Source organism: Peromyscus maniculatus, chromosome X (assembly GCF_049852395.1).
Source record: "Peromyscus maniculatus bairdii isolate BWxNUB_F1_BW_parent chromosome X, HU_Pman_BW_mat_3.1, whole genome shotgun sequence".
NCBI classification, from domain to species: Eukaryota; Metazoa; Chordata; class Mammalia; order Rodentia; family Cricetidae; genus Peromyscus; species Peromyscus maniculatus.
The window spans coordinates 96,178,681-96,198,698 of record NC_134875.1 but is presented as its reverse complement, the minus strand read 5'-3'; the positions used below and the strand labels follow the sequence as shown (position 1 = coordinate 96,198,698).

General features: G+C 38.1%; 1 pseudogene; it reads right to left on the bottom strand.

Moving 5' to 3' along the window:
- Positions 1-17,934: 17,934 nt before the first annotated feature.
- LOC102916029 (survival motor neuron protein pseudogene) lies at positions 17,935-18,706 on the bottom strand (annotated as a pseudogene).
- Positions 18,707-20,018: the final 1,312 nt, after the last annotated feature.

The following is a 20,018-nucleotide window of genomic DNA, read 5'->3' as shown; positions in this document are numbered from 1 at the left end:
CTTTCACTTTCCTCCCATTCAAAACAAGACATGCTCTAGTTCTCCTGCCAAGATAGTGTCGGCAGGGTTGATCAGGGACCTAGTCTTCCAACACTGCCTGATAGTTGCAGCTTGTCTAATTGCTGCATTCCTATTAGACATTCCTAATCAAGAGTAGTGACTCTGGTAGTTATGGGATCCAGTAGTGATCTAAACCATTTCTTTTCCTGAGATCAACAAGACTAAACCAAGGTAGTGAAAGTTGCAACGAGTATCCACTTCATTTTTCTCCCAGACCCTAATGTCAACAGTACCCACTAGGGAGCTAAGATTTTGTCTTCAACCAGTGCCATGAAAATGAATGGAATGGTAAGGAAGTAGGGCTAGTTTTTAGTTCTCTTTCTCTTTTATCAGTGAAGTATGTGAAGAGTGAGCTTCTGTTCCCTCACAGAGTGGTGTGAAACAGTTCTCTCCATTTATTTTGGGTGGTATAATCAGGCTCCAGTGGAAAACAGAGCTTATATCTCACACATGAAATAAGGGGGATAAGTTTGTGACCTACTTTCACCAAAGTCATGTCTACAGGACCAAGGTAAAAGTTACACCTATACCCCCCACACACGAAATAAGACAACTTTGACTACTTGTGACCATATGGTGTTGGTGAGATACAGTGAGAAAAAGAACATGTACAGTACACTGTTCTCATGCTACACTGAAATAGGTGATTGCTTTCTAAAAAGAGGTGATTAAATAGGATTCAGTGTCTCATAATATCTACAATGTCTACAATATAATAAGAAATCTTTTGTCATGTTAATAACCAAGAAAATTGCAGCATGAATGAGGAAAAAAAGACAATCATCTGATAACAACACCAAGATGAATCATATCTTGGCATTATCTGACAAGGTTTCTAAAGCAACCATCATAAAAATAGAAGCTGTAAAAAGGAGTCAAATCGACATCATAGAACTGAAATGTAAGAAAAAAAAGTTCAATAAGTGGGCTTAATGTTTGACTGGTGACGGCAGAGGATAAAACCAGTGAATTTAAGGACAGGACAGATTATTACAATTTACCCAATCTGGAATTTATCTCAACTGTGAAGAGAACAGGAAATCAGAAAGTGGAAAAAATAGCACAGGGCTTTGAAACAATAACAAATATAAACTTGTGTTGTCAGAGTCTAGGAAGAAGAGAAGAAAGAAATATTTGAAAAAAATCAGTGTCCTGTTACCAGCAATTCATGTACATTAGAAAATCAGCAAGTGTATCAAAGAAGTGAACAGTAAAGCCAACAAAATATTTCTAATTGGCATACTTGGAATAACTCACCCCTGTAAAATAAAATATAATCACCAAAAAAGACCATATCTTGGCACATAAATGAATTTATCTCAACAGATTTCAAACAATGGTAATTGCTTGAAGTATGGCAATAGTATACACACACACACACACACACACACACACACACACACACACAGAGGAAAATATCTATTTACTTGAGAATAACATGTTTATAAGTAATACATGAATAAAGAAAACCTCTCATGGAAAATAATTACAAATAGAATGTAATGATTTAGAAAATGCAGCACATTAAGAAGTGGAACATAATTACATCTTGCTAAGAAAGAAGTACCAAAAAATATAGATCAAATTCATGTGTTACTAGCATCAAAGAAGGATTACTTTTTTGAGAATAGACTGTTAGATATAATACCCAAATCATATGTAACATAAAAAATGATGAACTTGACTTTCAGGATAGCCCAGTTTTTTTTTTAAAAAAAAAAAAACAAGTAAATTACCATTGTTATTACTCAGTGAGAAAATACAAATAGAATGTTTAATGTAGTACACCTCACTCCAATGAGGATAACTTATTTTGTTTTGTTTTAAAGCAGGCAATAGCAAAGTTTTGGAGATCTGAAAAACTGGGACCCTCTTGAATTGATAGGAGGAATATAAAACGGGGAGAAATCTACAACTTTGCCAAATGTTAAATTTAGAATTTTATAAGAGCAAAAAATTTCCATGTGTGAGGATATGTTCAAAAGAAATGAAAACTTATGTTCACATAAATTTCATAAATGTACTTCATAGCAACAGAACATTACTCACAGTGACCAAATAGCCAAAGCAATACAAATGTCAATCAACAGATTCATGGATATTATTTGAAGAATGGAATATTACTTAGCCATAAAAATTGATTAATGATACATGCTACAATTTGAAACTTAAAAACATTAATCTAAGTTAAAAGAAGACAAAGAGAGCTACATATTAATTCAACTTTTTACATGTTTAGAATAGCAACTTTGTGGAGACAAAACAGATTAGTGTTTCCCAGGAGTCAGAGAATAGGAATTTAGAGTTAATGCATATAAAGTTTCTGTTTTGATTTTTTAAAGATATATTTTATTTATTTTATGTGTATCAGTGTCCTGTCTACATGTATATATTTATGCCACATGCATGCCTGGCATCCTTGGAGGTCAGAAGAGGGTGTCAAATCCCCTGGAAATGGGGTTATGGATGGTTATGAGTCACCATGTGTGTGATGGGAAATCAATTTTAGGTCTTCTGAAAGAGCAGTAAGAGGGCTTAACCACTGAGGCAACTCTCCAGATCCAATATATTTTTCTTTTTGAGGTGACAGAAATTCTCTCAAATTCATTATAGTTATGGATGTGCATCTGTGTAAATATACACTTTAAATGGCTAAGCTTTATGGTGTATAAGTTATGTCTCAATAAAACCACTAAAATAAAAGTAAATGGAACAATAATATAATTGACAGAAGATTTCAAATATCTGATTGTCTTTTGTGTAGTCTTAAAATTTGTTATTTAAAACATAATGAAACTCCAAATGAATTGCACTGAAGCCATAGCTTTCACTATATATGTGTCCTGAGTGTGTAACTGTACTGTGTTGATGGTGCAATGAGGAATACAAAATGAATGCTACTACTACCATTACTACTCCTACTACTAATAAAACAAATCTAACTTTAAGACATATATTAAAATACATAATCTAAGAGACTCCTGGAACTTTTTTCAATTATTCAAATATATCTTCAAAGATAATAACAAAATTGTTATTAGGAAGTGTACAGAAGTCAACCATGTTGTCTTCAGGTTAAGCTCCTGTTCCAACAAAAAATAGCATAAGTAATGTCTAGCACTAGGCTGTTTGAAATAAGTTTTTGGCTTGTGCCAACAATAATTCTCCTTATTCTGATTACATGCTTATTACTAATACTTAAAGAACTTTTCTTTGGGCAATAGTGTTTGAAGTTGTCTTTTTAACTCTCCTGTATTAACTTGGAACAATCATTATTTCTAGCTGTAATTCTTGACTAGGCTACTAATGTTTTGAATTAATTGACTAGGTTATAAATGTGGAAGGATCTACTTGATGAATCTGACTGGGCAATTTTCTGTAACTTGTGTTGGCTCATTAAAAACACTGTGAAGAACATAATGATTGACAGAAAATCTTTCCTAAAGCAGCATTTATTTTGGAGACACATTACATCTCACTGGTGAACTTGGCAGCTTGACCTAATGTAAAGTGATTGAAATTAACAACCACACAGCAAGTTACTAATGCCCATGCTGAGAGATAGATATTTGAACAAATGCAGTAAATAATGTCTTGATAAATCACAACATTGGGGTTAAACGTTAAGTCATCTGAGATGCATAAAAAGAGAATGATGCACACATTTATTCATGACTTTTTACTCTCACTCATCTCCAACAAACATTGAAACTATAAAAATCATAAATAGCAGCTATCTGATGGCATTGGGTAGTAACACACACTATGATGTCAGCTCTAGCATCAGCCTGAATTTAAACCATATAAATTAGTAGCTCATCAATTTTCGACAAGCCTCTATTCTTCTGTGATTAATTTACATAGTTGGGTGGTGGGAATAGAAACATACCTTTTCAGCTAGCATGATGTTTCAAATTTATAATCCTAACACATAATGGAGGTAGGACAATTCCCATGAGTTCCAGGCAATCCTAAGCTGCAGTACAAAACAATACCTCACCTACTTTATGTAAAGAGAGAAAAATAATTCCTTACACAGGATAGTTAAAAGTTAGGAATAAGAAAATACATTTTGAAGCACTATTTCAAGTTTCATAATTATTAGTCATAACTATTATCTCTCTCATAGATTATACCTTAGATATATAATTAGATTTTAACAACATGAAGATGAGGACCACAAACAGGATGTTTGCAACTGTGTTTTTAAAAGAATTAAAAAGCTTTTCCAATTGTAATTCTTCATTATGCTGGTTTTCTTTTAAGTGTGTGTGTGTGTGTGTGTGTGTGTGTGTGTGTGTGTGTGTGTACATGCATAAACAGGAATTTGTGCCCTATAGGCATGATCTCAAGAAACTGCACACATGTGGAAGTCAGAGGGCAACTTTCAGAAGTCAGTTGTCTCTTTCCATCATGTGAGTACTAGGATGAAACTCTGATTCTCAGGTTTGGTGGCAAGCACCTTGTGGTGATATTTTATTTGTGTGCCCCCAATAAAGGTTATCTGGAGATTAAAGCCAGCCACTATATTAAACATAGAAGTAAGGTAATGATAGCATATGCCTTTAATCCCAGCACTGCCATAGAGGTCTGGAGGACTGGACAGAAAGATAGGAAGTGATAGAGCTGGGCAAAAAGAGGAAGTGATGTAGCTAGCTGGAGAGAGGAAGTAAGAGTGCAGGGACAGAAAAGCATATAGGTGTGGGTATACAGGAAGTAGGCCTCTTTGGAACCTGAAGAGTTGGGGAGGTGAGATTGACTGTGGATTCTTCTATTTCCTGATCTCTGTTTTTACCTCATATATGATGTCAGGTTTTTTTTTTATTAATTAGACTCTTTAGCAATTCATCTTATAACTGGTGCCCTAATGTTTGTGGCATGAATTCACAAAAAGCCACTGCCAGTAGCCTTACAGACTCCTGGCTCAGGCCCAAGCTACACACAGCTGGAGTCTCCACTCCATTGGCTTCTTTTCTCCTGGTGGATTTTGGGCTCTCTCTGGATTCCCATCTTGAACTACCATACTAGATAGCTGATTTGAAACTCCCTTGGACTTCTACTGTTCTATGCAATTAGCAGACTTCATGAGTCAATTAAGAGCTCTTAAAGGGAAAAATTAGTTAAAAGAAAAATATTTCCCACATTAAAAATGGAAAACATTTTTACAATGGAGGGAATTTGGTCTGTGTTTCTTAACACATTAAGTAGTCTGAAAATGAAATAATTAAATGAGAGGATAATTAGTGTTGATGGGATTTACATAACATCAATTATAAATATTATTTGTTGATTCATTTTTGTTATAGCATTAAAAATGTTGGTTAATTTGAGTGCCAAGATAATAGTTTTAGAAAAACTTGTTAAAACAAATCATAGAGATATTCAGACCCAGACATAGGAATTTAAAGGTGAATCTATCTCAGCATCGAATTAATGGTTACAGAGAAACAGCCTAAGGTTTTGAAACAGCCAGACATAATTTATCCAGTAACATTGCAGGAACTGCCAAATGCTCAAGGCTGTATACAAACTAAACTGGACTCTAGTGAAAATGTTAGATTTGGGGAGATTTAAAGAAGCTATAGTATCATATGGTATACATTCTCCATTTGTAAAACAGATGTTAAACTTGTGGTCAAATTGTAATAGAATTTTCCCTCAGGACTGGAAAGACTTGGCTACAGCTGTCCTAGAGGTAAGTCCACAGTTACAGTGGAGAACCTGGTGGAAAGATGAGGCTAAGACAATTGGACAATAATGTAGGGCTAGAGGTATGGAAATTACCCAAGATCAACTTCTTGGAGAAGGTAATTACACTGATATACAAAGACATCTTTATATGATGACTACACCCTAATTCTATGCCCCATGGCAGCCATAAATATGTGGGACAGAACTGAAGGAGCAGGAAAGAAAACTGAGTCATTTACAAAAGTTATACAGGGCCCCAAATAAATCTTCATGTATTTCTTACAAAGGTTGTCTTCAGCAATAAATAGAATGATACCAAATTCAGAAGCTAACAGATAATAATTGAATCTCTGGCTTTTGAAAATGCCAATGCAGCATGAAAAGGGGATAATTAGGCTGTTAAAGGCAAGATCAGTACTTTTGGAGGAATGGATCAGAGATAAAATTAATATTGAATCTCATGACTATGATGATACTTGGATAGGAGAGGTTATATCCACAGGTTTGAAGTAAATAATAATGCCAGATTCTTTAATTGGGGTAAAGAAGGTCACCTAAAAAGGGAATATAAACAGGGCATTCCTAGAAACAATGTTTCTTCAAGAAAAAAAATAGCAACAGAATGCTCCTCCCTTCTGAATTATGCTGAAAGTATGGTAAAGGCAAATATTGGACTAAGAAATATAGATCAACAAGGGACATACAAGGTAATCCTTTACCTTTGCTGTTGAGAAACTCCCTGAGGGGCCTCTTACAAGCCCCTATGGCAAATTCCATTGAGTCATTTCCTGCCATCATAGAAGAAATCCCTTCCCACAGCAATTAAATAACCAAATGCCTATTATAAAAACAACAACAACAGCCCCGACAACTTCCCTTCTGGACCAGAGGTGAGTGCCCGGGTCCAGCCCGGACCCCATCCCTGGCCACCAGCCACCCCGGGAGGACCTGCCCAGCTTGGCGCCGGGTTCTGGCCACCGGGCAGCTCCCCTTCTAGCCCCACCGGGAGGGATCCCCATTTCCAAGCCCCCGGCAGCCCCTGCAGTCTCCGCGCCCTGCCCCCCACCCTTCTGCCCAAGACCCCACCCACTTCCTGAGACTTAGAGACCGGCCCCCAGCTTCTAGCCTGCCCCCGACGACTTCCCTTCTGGACCAGAGGTGAGTGCCTGGGTCAAGCCCGGACCCCATCCCTGGCCACCAACCACTCCGGGAGGACCTGCCCAGCTTGGCGCCGGGTTCTGGCCACTGGGCAGCTCCCCTTCTAGCCCCACCGGGAGGGATCCCCATTTCCAAGCCCCCGGCAGCCCCTGCAGTCTCCGCGCCCTGCCCCCACGCCCTTCTGCCCAAGACCCCACCCACTTCCTGAGACTTAGAGACCGGCCCCCAGCTCCCAGCCTGCCCCCCGACGACTTCCCTTCTGGACCAGAGGTGAGTACCCGGGTCCAACCCGGACCCCATCCCTGGCCATCAGCCACCCCGGGAGGACCTGCCCAGCTTGGCGCCGGGTTCTGGCCACCGGGCAGCTCCCCTTCTAGCCCCACCGGGAGGGATCCCCATTTCCAAGCCCCCGGCAGCCCCTGCAGTCTCTGCGCCCTGCCCCCACGCCCATCTGCCCAAGACCCCACCCACTTCCTGAGACTTAGAGACCGGCCCCCAGCTCCCAGCCTGTCCCCGACTGCCATTCTGGACCAGAGCTTGCCCCTGACTTCCCTTCTGGACCAAAGAGTTGGACAAGAGAACTCCCTTTTGGACAAGAGAGAGAGTCTTCCTGAGTCTGTCAGATCTTTGTGAAACAAGTCCACTGATAAGACCAAGAAGGAATCACAAGGAGATGGGCAGACGTCAAAGCAGAAGTACATACAGCAAAATGAAGAGCAATACAGCATCACCAGAACCTAGCTCGCCTCCAACATCTAGACCTGAACACCAAAAATTGGAAGAAGCAGAAGAAAGTAGCCTTATGAGTAACTTCATGAAGAAGGTAGAGGCTTGTGTAGAGGAAAAGACAAGAAAATTGGAAGAACGCTGTAAACAACTAGAGGAAAGGGCAAACAAATTAGAAGAAAACAATAAAGCCCTCCAAGAAAACAATAAAGTCCTGGAAGAAAACATTAAAATCCTGGAAGAAAACAATAAAGCACTGAAAGAAAATCATGAAAAAGCAATGAAACAAACAAAGGAAACAGTCCAAGATCTGAAAAGGGAAATTGAAAAAATGAAAAAGACACAAACAGAGGGAATGCTGGAAATAGAAAACCTGAGTAAAAGATCAGGAACTTCGGATGCAAGTATAACCAACAGAATGCAAGAGATGGAAGAGAGGATTTCTGGCATTGAAGATACAGTAGAAGAAATAGTTCCATCAGTCGAAGGAAACACTAAAGCCAACAAAGTCATGAACCAAAATGTCCAAGAAATCTGGGACACCATAAAAAGACCAAACTTACGAATTATAGGGATAGAAGAAGGTGAAGAATACCAACTCAAAGGCACAGAAAATATATTCAACAAAATTATAGAAGAAAACTTTCCCAACTTAAAGAAGGAAATGCCTATGAAGATACAAGAAGCCTATAGAACACCAAACAGACTAGACCCCCAAAAAAAGTCCCCTCGACACATAATAATTAAACAACTAAATGTACAGAATAAAGAAAGAATATTAAGAGCAGCCAAGGAAAAAGGCCAAGTGACCTATAAAGGTAAACCCATCAGAATAACACCCGATTTCTCAATGGAGACTTTGAAAGCCAGAAGGACCTGGACAGATGTAATGCAGACACTAAGAGACCATGGATGTCAGCCCAGACTAATATACCCAGCAAAACTTTCAATCATCATAGACGGAAGGAACAAGACATTCGAAGACAAAGCCAGATTTAAACAATACCTATCCACAAACCCAGCCCTACAGAAAGCACTAGAAGGAAAATTCCAACCGAGGGAAGTCAGATACACACTTGAAAACACAGGCAATAGATAAAGCCACAACAGTAAACCCCAAAGAAGAGAAGTACACACACACTACCACCAAAAATAACAGAGATGAAGAATCACTGGTCATTAATATCCCTTAATATCAACGGACTTAATTCACCTATAAAAAGACATAGACTTACAGAATGGATACGAAAGCAGGACCCATCCTTCTGCTGCATACAAGAAACACATCTCAAATTCAAAGATAGACACTACCTAAGAATAAAAGGCTGGGAAAAGACTTTTCAATCAAATGGTCTTAAGAAACAAGCAGGGGTAGCCATCCTGATATCCAACAAAATAGACTTCAAACTAAAATCAATCAAAAGAGATCAAGAAGGACATTACATCCTCGTCACAGGAAAGATCGACCAAGATGAAGTTTCAATTCTGAACATATATGCCCCAAACATAAGGGCACCCACATATGTAAAAGAAACATTACTAAAGCTTAAACCACATATAAAACCCCACACATTAATAGTGGGAGATCTCAACACCCCACTTTCACCACTGGACAGATCTCCCAAATCGAAACTTAACAGAGAAATAAAGGACTTAACCGATGTCATGACCCAATTGGACCTAATAGATATCTACAGAACATTCCATCCTAACAAGAAAGAATATACTTTCTTCTCAGCACCCCATGGAACTTTCTCTAAAATCGACCACATACTTGGCCACAAAGCAAATCTCAACAGATACAAAACAATCAGAATAACCTCCTGTGTTCTATCAGATCACCATGGTTTAAAGCTAGATTTCAACAACAACAAAAACTACAGAAAACCTACAACCTCATGGAAACTGAATAATGCTCAACTGAATCACCAATGGGTTAAGGAAGAAATAAAGAAAGAAATTAAAGACTTCCTAGAGATCAATGAAAATGAAGATACCACATACCCAAACTTATGGGACACTATGAAAGCAGTGCTAAGAGGGAAATTCATAGCACTAAATGCCCACATAAAGAAGTTGGAGAAATCGCACACTAGTGAATTAACAGCACATCTGAAAGCTCTAGAACAAGAAGAAGCAAAGTCTCCCAGGAAGAATAGACACCAGGAAATTATCAAAGTGAGAGGTGAAATTAATAAATTAGAAACTAAGAGAATAATACAAAAAATTAATGAAACAAAGAGTTGGTTCTTTGAGAAAATCAACAAGATAGACAAGCCCTTATCCAAACTAACCAAAAGACAGAGAGAGAGAATCCAAATCAACAAAATCAGAAATGAAAAGGGGGACATAACAACAGACATTGAGGAAATCCAGAGAATTATAAGGTCATATTTCAAAAACCTCTACTCCACAAAACTGGAAAACCTAAAAGAAATGGACATTTTTCTGGATAGATACCACATACCTAAGTTTAATCAAGACCAGATAAACTATTTAAATAGTCCAATAACCCCTAAGGAAATAGAAACAGTCATTAAAGGTCTCCCAACCAAAAAAAGCCCAGGACCAGATGGTTTCAGCGCAGAATTCTACCAGATCTTCAAAGAAGAGTTAATACCAATACTCTCTAAATTGTTCCACATAATAGAAACAGAAGGAACATTACCAAACTCCTTCTATGAGGCTACAATTACCCTGATTCCTAAACCAAACAAGGATGCAACAAAGAAAGAGAACTACAGACCGATCTCCCTCATGAACATTGATGCAAAAATACTCAATAAAATACTGGCAAACAGACTCCAAGAACACATCAGAACAATTATCCACCATGATCAAGTAGGCTTCATCCCAGGGATGCAAGGGTGGTTCAACATACGAAAGTCCATTAATGTAATACATCATATAAACAAACTCAAAGAATAAAACCACATGATCATCTCACTAGATGCAGAAAAGGCATTTGACAAAATCCAACACCCCTTCATGATAAAAGACTTGGAGAGATCAGGAATACAGGGAACATACCTAAACATAATAAAGGCAATATATAGCAAACCAACAGCCAACATCAAATTAAATGGAGAGAAACTCAAAGCAATTCCACTAAAATCAGGAACGAGACAAGGCTGTCCACTCTCCCCATACTTATTCAATATAGTACTTGAAGTTCTAGCCAGAGCAATAAGACAACATAAGGAGATTAAGGGGATTCAAATTGGAAAGGAAGAAGTCAAGCTTTCCCTATTTGCAGACGACATGATAGTATACTTGAGTGACCCCAAAGATTCCACCCAGGAATTGATAAAGCTTATAAACACCTTCAGCAACATAGCAGGATACAAAATCAACTCAAAAAAATCAGTAGCCCTCCTATATACAATGGACAAAGAAGCTGAGAAGGCAATTAGAGATACATCACCCTTTACAATAGCCAAAAATGACATAAAATACCTTGGGGTAACACTAACCAAGCAAGTGAAGGACCTATATGACAAGAACTTTAAGTCCCTGAAAAAAGAAATTGAAGAAGATCTCAGAAAATGGAAAGATCTTCCATGCTCATGGATAGGCAGGGTTAACATAGTAAAAATGGCAATCTTACCAAAAGCAATTTACAGATTCAATGCAATCCCCATCAAAATACCAACACAATTCTTCACAGATCTGGAAAGAACAATACTCAACTTCATATGGAAAAACAAAAAACCCAGGATAGCTAAAAGAAACCTGTACAATAAAACAACTTCTGGAGGCATCACAATCCCCGACTTCAAGCTCTACTATAGAGCTACAGTAATAAAAACAGCCTGGTATTGGCATAAAAACCGACATGTGGACCAATGGAATCGAATTGAAGACCCTGACATTAACCCACACACTTATGGACATATAATTTTTGACAAAGAAGCCAAAAGTGTACAATGGAAAAAAGAAAGCATCTTCAACAAATGGTGCTGGCATAACTGGATATCAGCGTGTAGAAGGCTGCAAATAGATCCATATCTGTCACCGTGCACAAAACTTAAGTCCAAGTGGATCAAAGACCTCAACATAAATCCAGCTACTCTGAACCTGCTAGAAGAAAAAGTAGGAAATAGTCTTGAACGCCTTGGCATAGGAGATCACTTCCTAAATATAACACCAGTAGCGCAGACACTGAGACAAACAATCAATCAATGGGACCTCTTGAAACTGAGAAGCTTTTGTAGAGCAAAGGATACGGTCAACAAGGCAAAGCGACAGCCTACAGAATGGGAAAAGATCTTCACCAACCCCACATCTGACAGAGGACTGATATCCAGAATATATAAGGAACTCAAGAAATTAGACATCAAAAGGACCAACAGTCCAATTGAGAAATGGGCTTTAGAACTAAACAGAGAATTCTCAACAGAGGAATCCCAAATGGCTGAAAGACATTTAAGGAATTGCTCAACTTCCCTAATCATCAGGGAAATGCAAATCAAGACAACTCTGAGATACCACCTTACGCCTGTCAGAGTGGCTAAGATCAAAAACACTGAAGACACTTTATGCTGGAGAGGATGTGGAACTAGGGGAACTCTCCTCCACTGCTGGTGGGAATGCAAGCTTGTACAACCACTTTGGAAATCAATATGGCGCTTTCTTAGAAAATTGGGAATCAATCTCCCCCAAGATCCAGCTATACCACTCCTGGGCATATACCCAAGAAATGCTCAATCATACCACAAGAGCACTTGCTCAGCTATGTTCATATCAGCATTGTTTGTAATAGCCAAAACCTGGAAACAACCTAGATGCCCTTCAACTGAAGAATGGATAAATAAATTGTGGCACATATACACAATGGAATACTACTCAGCAGAGAAAAACAACGACATCACACGGTTTGCAGGCAAATGGATGGATCTAGAAAAAATCATCCAGAGTGAGGTAACCCAGACTCAGAAAGACAAATATGGTATGTACTCACTCATAGGAAGAGGCTAGATGTGGAACAAGGATGACTGGACTGCTACTCACATCACCAGTGAGGCTACCTGGAAAACGGGACCCCCAAAAAAGACACAGAGAAATGGACGAGATCTACATGAACAGCCTGGTCATGAGTGGGAACAATGAAGGGCGACGGTCGAGCGAAAGAGAGTGGGAGATCCCAGCTGGATCAAGAAAAGAGAGGGAGAACAAGGAATAGGAGACCATGGTAAATGAAGACCACATGAGAAGGGGAGGAAGCAGAGAGCTAGGGAGGCCCACGGAGATTCACAAAGACACCCCAGCAAAAGACTGCTGGCAATGGTCGCGAGACGGCAGGAACTGACCTACTCTGGTGATGGGATGGCCAGACACCCTGATAGTTGTGCCATAAACCCCATCCAAAGACTGAGGAATCTGGATGCAGACATCCACGGCTGGGCCCCTGGTGGAGCACTGGGAGTCTAATTAGTGAGAAAGAAGAGGATTTATATGAGCGAGAATTGTTGAAGCCAAGGTTGGATAAAGCACCGGGACAAATAACCAAATGAATGGAAGCACAGGATCTATGAACCAAAGGCTGAGGGGCCCCCAACTGGATCAGGCCACCTGAACGGGTGAGACAGTCATTTGGCTTGATCTGTTTGGGAGGCAGCTGTGCATTGGTGCCAGGTCCTGGGCTCGTTGCATGAGTTGGCTGTTTGAATCCTGGGACTTATGCAGGGCCACTTGGCTCGGTCTGGGAGGGGGGAATGGACCTGCCTGGACTGAGTCTACCAGGTCAACCCCGGTCCTCGGGGGAGACCTTGATGTGGAGGAGGTGGGAATGGGGGGTGGGCTGGGGGGAGGGGTGGGCGAGAGGGGGAGAACAGGGGATTCTGTGGCTATTATGTTGAACTGAATGGTGTTGTAAAATAATAATAATAATAATAATAAAAAAAAACAACAACAACAACAAAAACCCATACTGCTCAGGGTGATAGGACAGCTATAGCAGAAAGAACAGAAAATTTAGGAGAAAGCATAAAGCAATTTTTTTTTTGGCAAACTTCTATAAATGAACAAAGACCCAAATTAAAAACAGAAATAAATGACATTCTCTTGGAAGGTCTTGTAGAAACAGGTGTAGATGTAACAATAATTGCACCAGAATCTTGGCATCCAAATTGGCCTCTTTAGGAATTAAAAGTTCAGCTGTTAGGGATTGTAACATTATCTCAAGTGAAACAGAGGGCAACACATGTCAAATGTATAGGGCCAAAAGGACAGAGAGAAAAATTAAAGTCATATGTGCCTAACATAATTATGAATTTATGGGGCCATGATTTATTACAACAATGGAATACCCAGATTAACATTCCTTCAACCTCAGAGACAAACCATAAACTAACACATGTTTCTGAGAAAAATATTAGAAGATATTATAAAAAAAAAAGCAGTCACCAGCCATCCAGATTGTACAAGAATGGGGCACAACAGCTGCTGATCTTTCAAAGACGCCAACAGCTCTACCTTTAAAATGGTTAACAGATAAGCCTGTATGGGATCAGCAATGGCCTTTAACAACAGAGAAACTGCAGGCCTTGGAGGAGCTGGTACAAGAGCAGTTAAATGCTTAGCATATTGAAGAATCAACCAGCCCTTGGAATTCTCCTGTATTTGTTATTAAAAAGAAATCTAGTAAGTGGGGAGTGGTAACGGACCTAAGAGCAATTAACAAGGTAATTCAGCCAATGAGCTCTCTATAATCTGGAATTCATTTGACTACTCTGTTACCTAAAGGATAGCCTCTTATAGTTATTGATTTAAAAAAACTGTTTCTTCTCCATACAAGAAAAAGACAGAAACTGATTTGCCTTCATGGTGCCTCCTTATAATGATTCTCAGCCAAGTAAGAGCTATCATCAGAGGGTTCTCCCACAGGGAATGTTAAATAGCCCAACCCTGTATCAATATTTTATATGACAGCCATTGAAATTTCTACATAAACAATTTCCTAAATCTATAATTTATTATTACATGTATGATATTTTACTAGTTGATTCAAATGCAGATATCTTAGAAAGAAATATTTGAAGAAGTAAAGAAAATTTTGCCTTGCTGGAGATTACAAGTTGCTCCTGAATAGATGGAAAGAGGAGATTCTATTAATTATTTAGGATATAAAATAGGTCTATAAAAATTAGACCCCAAAAGGTGCAAATTAGGAGAGATTGATTACGGACTCTCAATGACTTTCAACAATCATTTGGAGACATTTCCCATCTACAGACTGTTGTTGGGGTAAAAAATGATGAATTGAGTAATTTGTTTAAAATCTTAGAGGGGACATGGACTTAAATAGTCCAAGAGAATTATCAGGTGAAGCTGAGAGAGAATTGGCCTTGGTGGAAAAGACACTACAGAATGCACACGTGGTTCGTATGTATTCAAAGCTTGATTTCATTTTAGTTATTTTACCCTCTAAGCATACTCCTACAGGAATTTTAATGCAGAGGGAAGATATTATATTTGGAGTAGATATTTCTCTACTCAAACAGTAAAACATTAAAAACTTATGTGGATAAGATCTGACTTGATTTTAAAAGGAAAATTGAGACTTCGTCAATTAGTAGTATGATGATATTTTATTTGTGCTGAAATGTGGTGATATTTTATTTGTGCTTTAAAAAATAAAGCTTGCCTGGAGATCAGGGTAAAAGGCCAGCCATTTTAAGTAAACTAAGAAGTAAGACAGGACACATCCTTAATCCTAGAAGGCAGGATCTGTGTGTGTGTTCAAGGCCACACTAGGGAACAGAGCCAAGTGTGGTGACACATGCCTTTAATCCCAGTACCAACCATAGAGACCTGGAGGTCTGTACAGACAGGCAGACAGTGACAGAATAGTGTAGGAAGAAGTAGTGAGGTAGCTGGGCTAAGAGACAATGAGAGGGCAGAAAAGCAAGACATATAATTCTGGGTAGACAGGAAGTCATGCCCCTTGGAAGCTGTGGTGTTCATGAGGTGAGGTTAGCTGGTGGCTTTCTGTCTTTCTCTGATCTCTTTAAGGCTTTAACTCAAATTTCCATGTTTGTTATTTAATAAGACCATTTAGAAATTTGTCAACATAAAAAAATTAAAAACTTATGTGGAAAAGATCTCCAACTTGATTTTAATAGGAAAATTGAGACTTTGTCAGTTAGTAGGAATAGACCCAGCAGAAATTGTAGCACCTTTAATTAATGATGAAATTGACAAATTATAGGCAGAAAGTGAACCTTGTCAAAGAGCTTGCAGTAATTTTTTGGGAGAAATTAATAGCAAATATCCCCAACGTGATGGAATTCAACTTATTAAGAAAGCTGATTGGATCACGCCTTGCATTTTATAGGAAACATCCATATCTGGAGCCCCTACATTTTATACATATGCAAACAAACAAGGAAAGGCAGATTACAAATCAGAAAATTTAAGTAAAGTGGTTCAAAGTCCTTATAATTTGGTTCAAAAATTGGAATTATATGCTATTCTGATGGTATTAATGGATTTTTTGGGACCTCTCAACATAGTGACTGACTCAATATGCTGAAAGAGTAGTCTTATATATTGAGACTGCAGAATTTATCCCTGATGGGTCATAATTAACTTCATTATTTATTCAGTTACAAGATATAATCAGGAATAGGAAGCATCTCTTATATATAACTCACATCTGATACCATATGGTTCTGCCAGGCCCTCTAGCACAAGGTAATGACAAGATAGATAAACTATTGGTAGGCAATGTGCTGTAGGCCTCAGAATTTCATTAAAAAAATCATGTCAATAGTAAGGGTTTAAAAAAAGAATTTTCCCATTACCTGGGAAGAAGCCAAGGAAATTATAAGGAAATGTCCTACTTGTTCCTTTTACTATAAGACTCCACTACCAGCAGGATGTAACCCAAAGGGTACTCAGAGGAATGAAATCTGGCAGATGGACATGTTTCATTTTGCAGAATTTGAAAAGTTGAAATGTATACACCATACCTTTGATACCTATTCAAATTTTCAATGGGCAACTGCTCTGAGTTCCAAAAAAGCTGATTCTGTAAGCACATATTTGCTAGAAGTTATGGCCATCATTGTTATATCTGTACAAATGAAAACTGACAATGCTCCAGCATATGTCTCTGTTAAAATGAAACAGTTTTTTGCTTCTTACAATATAAAGCACATTATAGGTATATTACACAATCTTACAGGCCAAGCAATCATAGAAAGATCAAATCAAACTCTGAAGGATATGCTAAATAAATAGAAAGGGGTAATAAAAATAACCCAGAAATAGATTACATAATGCTCTAATAACTTTGTATTTTCTCAATGCTAATGAGAAAGGAACAACAGCTGTGGATAGATTTTGGATAGTAAAGTAAAAAAAAAACTGTAGAATTAAATCAGCCTGCATATTATAAAGATGTGCTGACCTCAGAATGGAAACCAGGACATGTATTATATTGGGGATGAGGTTTTGCTTTTGTTTCTTCAGGAGAAGAAAAGCTATGGATACCACCAAAATTGATAACAGTTTGATTTGAATAAGAGAGACCTCTTAATTAGAAGAGGTGTTAGTTCATCAACCAGCATGAACACTCATTTAAACTAATTTATAACACTAACAAGTGCTTCTAATTTGGTCAGAAATAAGTTGCCAAAATGGAACCTCCCCCAAGTTAGGCTTGGGGAAGGGTTTTGTTTTTGTCTTTCAGGAGAATGAAGGCTAAGGAATCTGAAGAACACTGGATAAATGAGACATCTGAAGAAAAAGGACAAATCATAAAAAAAAAGTCCCAAGAAAAAGAGTAAACTGGCCTATTGTTATATCACATATAAAATTTCCTAAGTCTTCCTAAATGTTTGTTTCTGCTCTTCTATACAGATACTTAACACAAATGGTCTTTATAGAGTCCTAGTTAAATTAAAAATTAAAGCTGGCTGGAGTTGGAGAATGGCTCTCTCTTTCTCTAAACCTAAGCATGCCTGTTAAAAGAAAATGCAAAATCTCTGTATCAAATCAGAAGAGCCATCTGATATGGGAAAGAAGGAAACCAAAAATAAGAGACTTTGCTATTGCCACTAATCTCACAATTTTTTGATTCTTTTTTTTTATCCCAAAGGAAAATATTTCAAACAAGAATTTTTATTTGTTTGTAAAGGCATGAATAAAAATCTTGACACACTAAGGGAGTTACAATTATACAAGTGTGCTCAGTCACAGCTTTGGCAGACTGACTTCCATGTGCTCACAGTTCCACCATTCTGTTCCTCAAAGTGATTGTGCTCTAAACACACCCCATTGGTGAGTTAGGCCCGGACCCAGAACGGGAAAACAATGGTGATGACATCACTTAGCCAAGAGTCCCCAAGATGACGATGAGACGTCTGTTCATATCAACCAGGGACACCAACATACCATCTCCTTGGCAGAGAGCGGAACTGTTTAATTTGTATGTGAGAGCTTTCCTTCCTTTTTATTTTGTCTGAAACCCTTTCCTGGTCCCAATCCTGACCCTGGCATTGGGGGTGGTGGATGGAGAAATGAGTTTCATGCTGCAGCTTTGGTCTTGCTGTGTGATTTACTTCCAAGAGATCTGGACGAGTTTTCACTGCTGTCTGTTGAAGCTTGACTTTCATTCTCCTGAGTGCTCTGTTCTGCATGATTAGCTACTTCACAGGTTGGGGAAAGGAGATCAGACAGATTTTGCTCCTTTCTGTTTCCATATCCAGAATAAACCACAACACAGGTTTCTGTCTTGAAATCAATGGAAGTAACTGTAGCTGGGTAAACACAGCCGTCTTCTGACCAAATGGCAGAACATTTGTCACCAACTTCCCGCTGTTTCAAGGGAGCCATGGTATTCTTCCTTTGGTTTTTATTCTTCTTATCAGGTTTTCTTTTGGCTGTGCCTTTTGGCTTATCTGAAGTTTCACAAATGTCACCATTCTTTAGAGCATGCTTAAAGGAAGCTACCGCTTTATCATAAGCTTTTATCAATGCCGTATCATCCCAAATGTCAGAATCATCACTCTGGGAACAGCACTGCGTCCTCCTGCTCCGAGCCTGCATCGCCGCTGCCCATCGCCATGGCAAGCTACCACGCAATTTTTTGGTTCTATTTTGACTCTTTAAAACTTTTCTTAAGGTATGAATTTTATATCAAACTTGTAAGTTTAATATCTATCTATCTATTAAACTTTTGTCATGATGTTAATGGTCATATAGAGTACTAACTAATACTAGAAAATAGGCTTCATCTAGCTGCCTGTACACGTTTTTGTGTTTGAGTCTCTATGAGTTTTCTGCAGGGAAATCATGACCATGCCTAACAGCAAATGTGAAGCCTCCAAAAAGATGATGGGGCCCCTCAACGATGATTCTATCAGGATGCTGATAATACCACTAAGCTGACAAAGACCACCCAAAGATCAGCTTTGGACTACAAACTACTCAGGACAATTTCGAGATGGCTAGTTGAGATAATCCAGCCTTACAGACTGCTCAAGCAAGGACTTGAGATAAGCTCTGCACTTTTGCATTATGCAGAGACTAGACAACAAATCATACAGCTACCTCTCCCAGGACTTGACAATTAGCTCAATATTTTTTTTTTCTTTCAGGATCCTCTAAAGATGCTTTCACCCCCGGACAGCAGAAAGTAATTTTATGAACATGATGCCCACATTCCCAAGAGGTGGGGTGGGTGGTTTTTCATTTTTCAATAAGTTTTGGATAATTGTAATTGTTTAGGATGGTTGGTTACAAGTTGTTATTGTTAATGGTCAGGAAAAAAATTAACAGAGGAGATTAGATTTAATGTTCTTGTTTGAAAATAAAAGGAAAAAAGAGGATATAGATGAGGTAGATTATTGAAAAAAATCTATAAAAAAGATATAGAATTAATAGAACAAAGGGTAGATTATTAAATCTGTGTTGAAATGAAAAAGAAGACATAGATAAGAAAAATGTAGTTTATTAAATCTACTTTTAGAATAGCTATTTGTTTTAAATATTTTACATTGGACTGGATTTTTAAATATTGAATAAAAATTATGTGTATTGCTACAAATTTGAGATTGATTTATGTACATATAAGATAAAAAGATTGATTACTGAATCTTTTATAAGGCAATTCTATAAGAATTTTATAAGGCAACTTCTAGTTTTAGATATTTTACATTGGATGGTATTTTTGTATATTGTATACAAATTTTGTACATTGATACAAATTTGAGATTGATTTTGTAAGAAAATTGTGTACATATATTTCTAATCTTGCTTAAGGTATTGTACCTATACAGTTCATTTAACAATGCAATGCAATTTTCTAATCCTTCAAAGTTATTTTTACCAACTAATTATGATATAAAGAAATGAAAGTTAGCAGTTAGTCATTACCA